The following is an 8384-nucleotide window of genomic DNA, read 5'->3' as shown; positions in this document are numbered from 1 at the left end:
TTGTATCTAACAATCACTACTTACAGAACACAGGCTGAAAATGTTGAATGGTCATTTCCAGGGTCTTCAGCCTGCAAACATGTGAAATTTGTCTTCCATTTCTTAATGGTTGGAAGAGAATGATTTGTTAATTGGAACCAATTTTTAGTCATGTATTTTTAGGAGCCTGATTTTAGAAGAAATTGCATTGAGGCAAAAGTGCATAAGGGCAAGCATCAAATCAGGTCACAGGTTCAAATGCAGTATTCTCCAGTTGTGATGGGTCAATCATGTCATAATTTCAAATGGGTTTTGTGGAAGGAAATGAATTGCAGATACATTATCCCTTGGACAAAATCCCCTTTGTCATTCGAAGGCATAGGTTTTCTTTAAGGACTGAAATGTTCAAAAATGTATTCTTCAATTTCACTGCATTCCTTGTAGGTAGTCATGTATTCCACCTAAATTTTTAGTGGTGAAGAGAAGAGTTATTTAGATTTAACTAGGGATGTGCATGGTGAAAATTATCATTTTAAATGGGTTCTTTTGTTTTGTTTTTGTTTTTTTAGGTAATGGCCCTCATCTGTGTTTCCTAGCACTCCTAAAGCTCTTAAAAACCCCTTAAAACTAATTCCAAAAATGCAGAGACAAGGCAACAAAGAACCAATGTACTCCAAATTGCCTAAATAAATCAGAAGAACTTTCTGAAAAGTTATCCCAAAGAGGTAAGCTGACACAGGCAGGCTATCTGGCATAAGCAAAAATTGGATACAGACCTCACAGTCTATTGGATGAAAAATTTCTCAGGAAATTTGACATACAAATGGTGAAAGAAAGGTTACACAAAAGAAGAGACATGTAAGAAATACAATACTCATGTACATGAAATCATTTGTGATTAATGTTCTCTTTCATCAATAATCAAAAAGAAGAAATACACGAGAGTCTTTTTTGTGTTTTGGATCTTTTGTTAAAATTCAAGTGGCTCATTCCTTGATCTCAAAGTTCCTTTATTGCTTAAAAACTTAAGAAATGTGTTTTTGTGGTTGTTAATCCTGCTTCACCCTCAAATAGCTCAATTACATGAACTAAACCTGAATAGCCCGTGATCCAACTGGAGGTGAGCATCTGAAATGTTTGGACCACAAGCCACCAGTGATATGCCTACCCAAGATGCAAATTTTCAAGAGTGTGTAGCAGCTGAAGATACTCACTTCCTAGTATTAGGTCCATCATAAACCTGGACCACATTTATGTGATAAACTGTTAAGGTGTTTTGTAGTATCCAAAGGATTTTATTTTATGCATTATCTCTGTAGCCTTCACACAAATTTTTAATGCTATTCACATCATATTGCAGATGTTGGTCTTGGGACTGAGAGAATCACTTTCCTTGAGCCAAGAGGTAAATGTGTCTCTGAGCTAAGAGTCAACTGGAGAGGTTCAAAACTCACAGTATCTCATAGCCAATGGAATTCTGAACCTTGCAGAATTTATGTAAAAGGAAGTGATGAATTCACTGTTTGCGCCTGCATTATTAAAAAAAATCAGTGTTCAGTTCTTCTGTGTTTTGAAATAGGATTTCTTGTCTAGGTTGTTTCAGGGTATGTTCAGCTACAATCACTATGTTATATCACACAGGGAAACCATTGAAATCCACAAACACCAGCATAGCTTCAACAAAAAAGAAGAAAGTCTAAAAACCAACAAAGCCTGGCTCCTGAAAAACACAGCCTGCAAAAAGGTCAACAAAATCTACCCAGCCACAAGGACTGGTGATCACTGCACACAAAATACTAGCTAATGACACACATCAACCACAATGACAGATCATCTCCCCCCTTAGCACAATAAAACACCCATAACAAGAAAACACCCTGATCACAGGAATCACCCAATTTCCTGAAAAGAAAAAAAAAAGATCCCATAGCTACAAATGCTCAACAATCCCACACACTACACCAGAAATTCTAGCTCATGTCTTCTGAAGACGCGGGCCACAGAGACTGGCAAAACATTACGAAGAAAAACTTCCAGAACATAGCCAACCAGCCCAAAAAACCTACAACAACCATTGGATCCAGGTCATGAAAGCCTTCGAGAACACAAGAAGTGTGATTCTTCTTACCCTTATTGCTTGAATAAATTATAGTTGAAAATAATTTATTAATAATTTAAGAAGATCATAGACACAGTTCATGCTGTGTTGTGACAGGACCAGCAAGGACTAATGAGTTTGCAAGCAGAATTTTTTTAACATGGAAGATCAAGATTTTTTTTCTTCTTAGAAGCTACGCTGAAAATCCAGGTATGATAGCCAGAAGGCCAACAGAGAGATAACAGTTGTTCTTTAAACTGATCATTTGGGAAAATGGCCACCCATCTTCTGAGACTAGAATTAGGATGGAGTGGGGGTGAGGACTAGAGAGGAACACAAACAACTGTTTTACCAAAATGGTAAACATAAGAAAACATTCTTGTTTGATAAGAACCTCAACTTTTCTTACCATGGAAGTGTGTTGTAGGAAAAACATACACCATGATTTCAATAATATAGGTTGCAGTGGAAAACCTTAACAAGGCAAGTTGGTTGTCTACACTAACTGTTATGTATATGCAGAGAATGAGGATGCAGTCCTAAATAGTATAATTCTGTGTACATTTGAGAGCAAAAATACAACACTCAGATGCATCACCGAAAGAAGTATATTTTTCTCAGGCAATGTGTTGTGACAAAAGAGGAACCATGTATGTTTAAATGTAGATTTCACAGCTTAACCATCTTGCATGCTGTAGGTCTGCAATCATTTTATGAATGTGCTAAATGTCTTGCTGTAGGAAAAGAAGTTGATTGTATTGTAACATCTGTGTGACATAAAAGTCCCGAGGCGAACATCTGAGTGGCATATATATTCTTTTGCAGGGGGAAAATATTACTATTACAACCTAATAGAACAACATACCTCCTGTTTCCTGAACAACCAGGTACTTTGCCTTTCATAAATAAATTCAGGGGAAAAGGTTGAAAAATAAATTCAGGGGGAAAGGTTGAAAGACCTTCAAGTGATTATTCTCCAGCTGTTTGGTGTCTGGATTTACAGTGGACAATTTCAAGAGATGTTGTGGCCCTGAACTTTCATATATGTGACACTGGAACCCTGTAGAACAACTAAATAACTTAATTTCATTTACCGTAGTTGAAATTTAGAGATCAGGATAGATAGAATTTCAGGACCACAGAGGCTGCTTTCCCACAAACTATGAAAGCCTGGGAGAGATGGCTAGATTATAACTTTTCTTGATATCCTCAGAGTTTGGAAGTAATTAACTAATCAGCTACTTTAGGGATGTGTGATAAGTGCTTGCAAAATGCCTCATTCTCTGCAGTTTTTCATCTTTGCCATGCCAAGACCTGTCACTGAGACATTCTCCCTGCTCCCTGGGAAGATGAGATCCTTATCTTGTTAACTTGATTGGCAGAATACTTTTTTTCCCCTCATACAAACTGACAAATTCTATGCCACTGCCTTTTTTGGTGAATCCTACAGAGAAAATATGGCAACTTATGCAGGGATTTTAGCACTCTTGTGTAGCTTGGCATCACTTCTGCCTTGTTTGGTAAATCCTGTGCAGAAAAGATGCAATTCTATGCAGCCCTCAAAATGCATGGCTGACTCTCCTTTTTTCCCCCAGAAAAAGATGGCCATGGAACTTCTACAAAATCCTGTGAAAATTTCCAGGAAAAAAAAAATCTCACACAGAGAGATCTCACCACAAAAAGAGAAGTAAAAAGCAGAGTGAGAAGCAGAGAACATCACATCCTTAAGCTTCATTACACACCATTAATTCCTTTTTCCAGTATTGAAGATGCAACTACCATTCTGATTGATCTTTAATGTGGCATACCTGCATGCCATTCCAGGTTTAACTGTAATTTCTAGTTACTTATAATTTCACAGAGTATTTACTGGAACATGGTGGAGGATAGTGCATGATTCAAGTGCTGGCTCATGCTACTGTCTCATGTTGTGTTGTGTTTTCCCCATCCCAAGGCAACCGCACTGCCTGTTTGCTGACTGGTGTACTTTAACCAAGTCACAAGGGATACCCTTGCCACAACATTTGTTCAGTAAAATGTTACTTTTTCATGACGATAAACTTACATGATGATGTATAATATTGTGTGCATGCCTCTAAGCAGGTCTATTGAGGTGATACGGCAGAAAAAGCATTGTTGGGGATGTTGCAGATAAAGTCAACAGTGCAATTAGGACACCTTTCAGCTCCTAATTCTATAAACTCAGTCTGAAGACCTTCCACTTCACTGAAGACAGTCAGTTTGCTTGTGGAGGTTCTTAGGCAGATTGCCTTACAAAGCTACTCTTCTGAGGGTTTGGCTTAAAAAGGGATGGAGTGTAGAGAAAAGGTGAGGTTTACTAACAGATATACAGAAGCGCACTTATCCCTGGAGGGTGAGGTTCTGGGTGGGTGGAACTAGGTAGAGAGATTCTGTTCCCTATTGGTTGGAAGATTTAGGTAACTGGAACCCTCCAGATACATAATACAAATACAGACTCACCCTGATGGACACCACTTTAAATGGGTAGACATTTAGTCTTTTATCTGTGTCGCTTGGGCTATTGTTGTTGGGGTTTTTTTAAATCCCTTTAAAATTAGTAGTTCATGTCCTCTTTTTTCTTTTTTCTTTTCCTAGAACTCAAACATTTTCTCTTCATGTTGCTGGTCTTCCCATTCTTAAGCAAGCACTATTTTTTTCCTGTTTTTTAAATTTTCTTTCTTTTGTAAAGAAAGAAAACTCTTGGGATTCCTATTTTATTTCCCTGTTCTTCTGTTCTCTTCATGTGTGTGTGCATATGTGTGCATGTGTGTGCGTGTGTGTGTGTGTGTGTGTGCATGTGTGTGTGTAGGTGAATTGAATAGTGTAAAGTTAGATGAGGTGCTTCATTCCTGGATCTATACATAAGGGATCAAGAGACAGGTAAGTAAGCAGTACTGCTACAATTCTTTTTTTTTTTCCTTTCATATAAATGTTTCCTGATACTTCAGGAGAGGTGAGGGGAACAAGTTATTTATTGTTGTTATGTTTTGTCTACTCATATTACTGCTCAAATAGTACTGCAAGGGATATAACCAACTACAAAGGCTGAATGCCTATACACACTTATTTACTTATCTATTTTCACTTAAGTGTAGTTTTGGCTCTTCATGTGGAGCAAAGCCAAAGAAAGAAGACATTTCTTTCCAAGCCTAACGTGCATGGCCTGCAAAATGATTGGAAGGCGATGATGTGCTTTTGAGGGTGGGGGCATATATGGCATAGAGAATGTCAAAACAGCTGTCTCTTGCCATTTGAAATGTTTGCAATCCCCTTTTAATTGGAAAAGAAGTGCATGCTTATTTATTTGTAACATATGCATAATAGATGCATTCATTCATGGTGTTTATCATGATATGTACCATTGCAACAAAACATGAGCTGTAATTTCTGGAAACATAGTGCAGCAAACATTTTATCCCTACATTTTTCATTTCCATCCCCTTTCATTTGGGGTACACTAACAATCAGCTGCTGTAAATATATTTCCTCCTTGATGTTTCAGAATTTTATACATGAAAAGCTTTAATGCATTCCTCCTATAAATTAAGTTGAAGCAGGAATCAAGCTTTCTTTTTTCTTTTTCTTTTTTCATGCATAGGATTTTATGGAGCCATAAGGGCTCAAAGGCATAGTTTTTGTTCACCAGTTTTGTTGCTTGCAAACACTAGCTTAACTTCTGCCACTAATCCAACTAAAGTTGATCCATTGAATCAATGGGATTTACATAAGAGCTGATTTATGATTTAGTTATTGATATACTGGGTCTACCCTGGTTAGGACTAGCAATTAGATAAAAGCAACTCTCTGCTAAAAGTGATTCCAATTTCCTAGTTCAGCGAGGATTGTGAAGTACCTTGCATTTGGGTAGTATCTTTAAGAAATAGTCCAGCACCACACCATCCACTATCTGTCACAAGTGTCCATGGCTTACGTCCACAATAAGAAAGGAAAGAAACTGCCTCTGACCATTCGTAAAGCTTAAAAAAAACAAACCTGATCTTTCAGTAGTCTGCATAAATGCAAGCAAATGCATTTGTTCATTAAAGCCAGTCACTTGATCAAACTGTATTAAGATGAGCACTTCAGTATATTTTAATATATATCTCTCTCTCTCAAAAGAAAGAGTCTTGAGGCACTGTTATGATTTTTTTTTTAAAAAATACATTATTTCAGTGCTACTTTTTGTCAGCTCTGTTTTTCCTCATGTCTTTGAGGAGGTGAATTGGAATGTATTAAAGCCTGCACTAAAATAAATCTGTTAGTCTTAACGGTGTCACAAGACTTTTTTTTCTTTTTTCCTTATCTAGCTTTCCTTTTCATGTGCATATAATGCTGAGACAGACAAAAATGGATAATTCTTTGCAAATTAATTTTTTAAAGGCATCAATGAGCAACCAAAACGAGAAGTCACCAAATTTCCATGTAAAGCCGATATTCTGATAGCTTGATTTAGTGTATTTTTATTACCTTGTCCAGTTCTGCATTTCATCAGCATAAATGGGAGGGGGTGATGTAGCATGTTTTACCTATTAAATCTTTCTTTACCATCACATTTTGTTGTCTACACAGAGATCTGAACATGCATGCTTAAACAGGCATAGGTCAACTATGCACAATCCAAGGATAGCAAGGATTACTTGTAATGATTCTATGAATGCTTGAGTATATTGGCATTTGGTCATTTTAAGGGCACACCTTTAATAAATACTTCAAGATTGGCGGTGGGGTTCCATTCACATATTCATTTCAACCCAGAAATGAGCCCATGTACAGGGTTTGTGTTAGCAGATACTATATAAAAAAAGGTTTTGCATAATAAGAGCTATCTGAAATATATTACCCCCAAACAAGTTCTGAAACTATAGGGGCTTTTCTAATATCCAGCACATCACCTTGTAAGCAATTAGGAATCTTAGCATCGTACTCTGTTACATAATGAAGGTGATGGCTCCCCTCTGCTCAAAGCAGAAGCCTGCAATGTTTATCAGTGAGATGTTGATGGGAGAGTGTCCCTTGGCACAGTTTTCTGTGCAAAGATCCATTCTCCCCAAGAGGCCTTGCCCTGGAAAGGGTTAACCCTCTGGGAATTGAATTAAGAGTTTGGAGGCAGATTTCACCACCCCTGCCTCCACCCTAAACTAGTAGGAACATGCTTCATGAAAAGCCATTTCAAAGAATTCAGGTTTGCAGGGAGGAATTTCAGCAGACAGGTCCCTGCTTAGACCTTTTGTTCTGTTAAAGTTCCCAAAAGGTTTCAGGCAAGTCTTGACATACCCAAGGGAGAGGCTTTGCAACAGCAGGTTTGTACTCTGAGCAAAAAGCCTTCAAGCATTTTGAAGTCCTGTATCAGCACCTGCCTGGTTTAGTAACTCAGTTTGGAATCCTTGTCCTATGACATAATGTGTCATTATTTTGTGAGGGAGGAGGGGAATCTTTCCAAAGATCCATTTTTTCTGCCTGAGCCAATATACTTTTTTTTTTGCCTCCCAGTCCCCCTATCTTTGCTCAGAAGTATATCTCACTATGATTTGCAACGGATTTTATTTCTCAATTGTTTACTGAGAATGTCTTGATTATTTTACGCTGAAAACGGAAATTTTCTTTGGAAATATGAAGAACATTCAGACTAAGCTGATGTATGGTGGAAGTCTCATCAAATTCAGTGGCCTTACTCCCTAATGTTTATGTGCAGGAGTCAGAGGAAAGAGGATGCTGGAACATTCTTAAAAATTAGGGGTGGGTGGGAATGAACTCAACTTACATAAACACTTTACGGTATCTTAAAAAATACTTTAGTTTCTCTCAGCTGGAGCTTGGATTGTGGAAATGGATCAGGTAGCAATCTTGTGGCCCCATATTGAGAAATAAGTGTCCTTGAATTCTTTCGGACTTGTGATAAAGTAAATATGTATAAGACTAGATGGTTAATAAATGATCAGGAGTTATAAAAAGTCATTTGAACCTCTTATAGATGTAATGTTCTCTTTCCCCCTCTACCAAACAGAAATAATTATTACTTTTTCACAGGGATTCATTCATTTTCATGTACTTTTTGACCATTTTGTCATCTTCTTTTATTCTTTTCTTTGTGGCAAATCAATATAATGACTGTAAATCAATATAAATTGCATCTTTTAAATGGAAGCTGCTATTCAACATCTGGAAATGAATGTTAAGCAAAAGTTTCCACAATTAAGTTGTCATGCTGCAAAATAAAGCAACCCTATATCTCCCACAAAGGATGGAAATGATGATTTGCTCTCTTTGAAATAGAGATGATTCACTC

Source organism: Pogona vitticeps, chromosome 4 (assembly GCF_051106095.1).
Source record: "Pogona vitticeps strain Pit_001003342236 chromosome 4, PviZW2.1, whole genome shotgun sequence".
NCBI classification, from domain to species: Eukaryota; Metazoa; Chordata; class Lepidosauria; order Squamata; family Agamidae; genus Pogona; species Pogona vitticeps.
Note: the sequence above shows the minus strand (reverse complement) of the source record.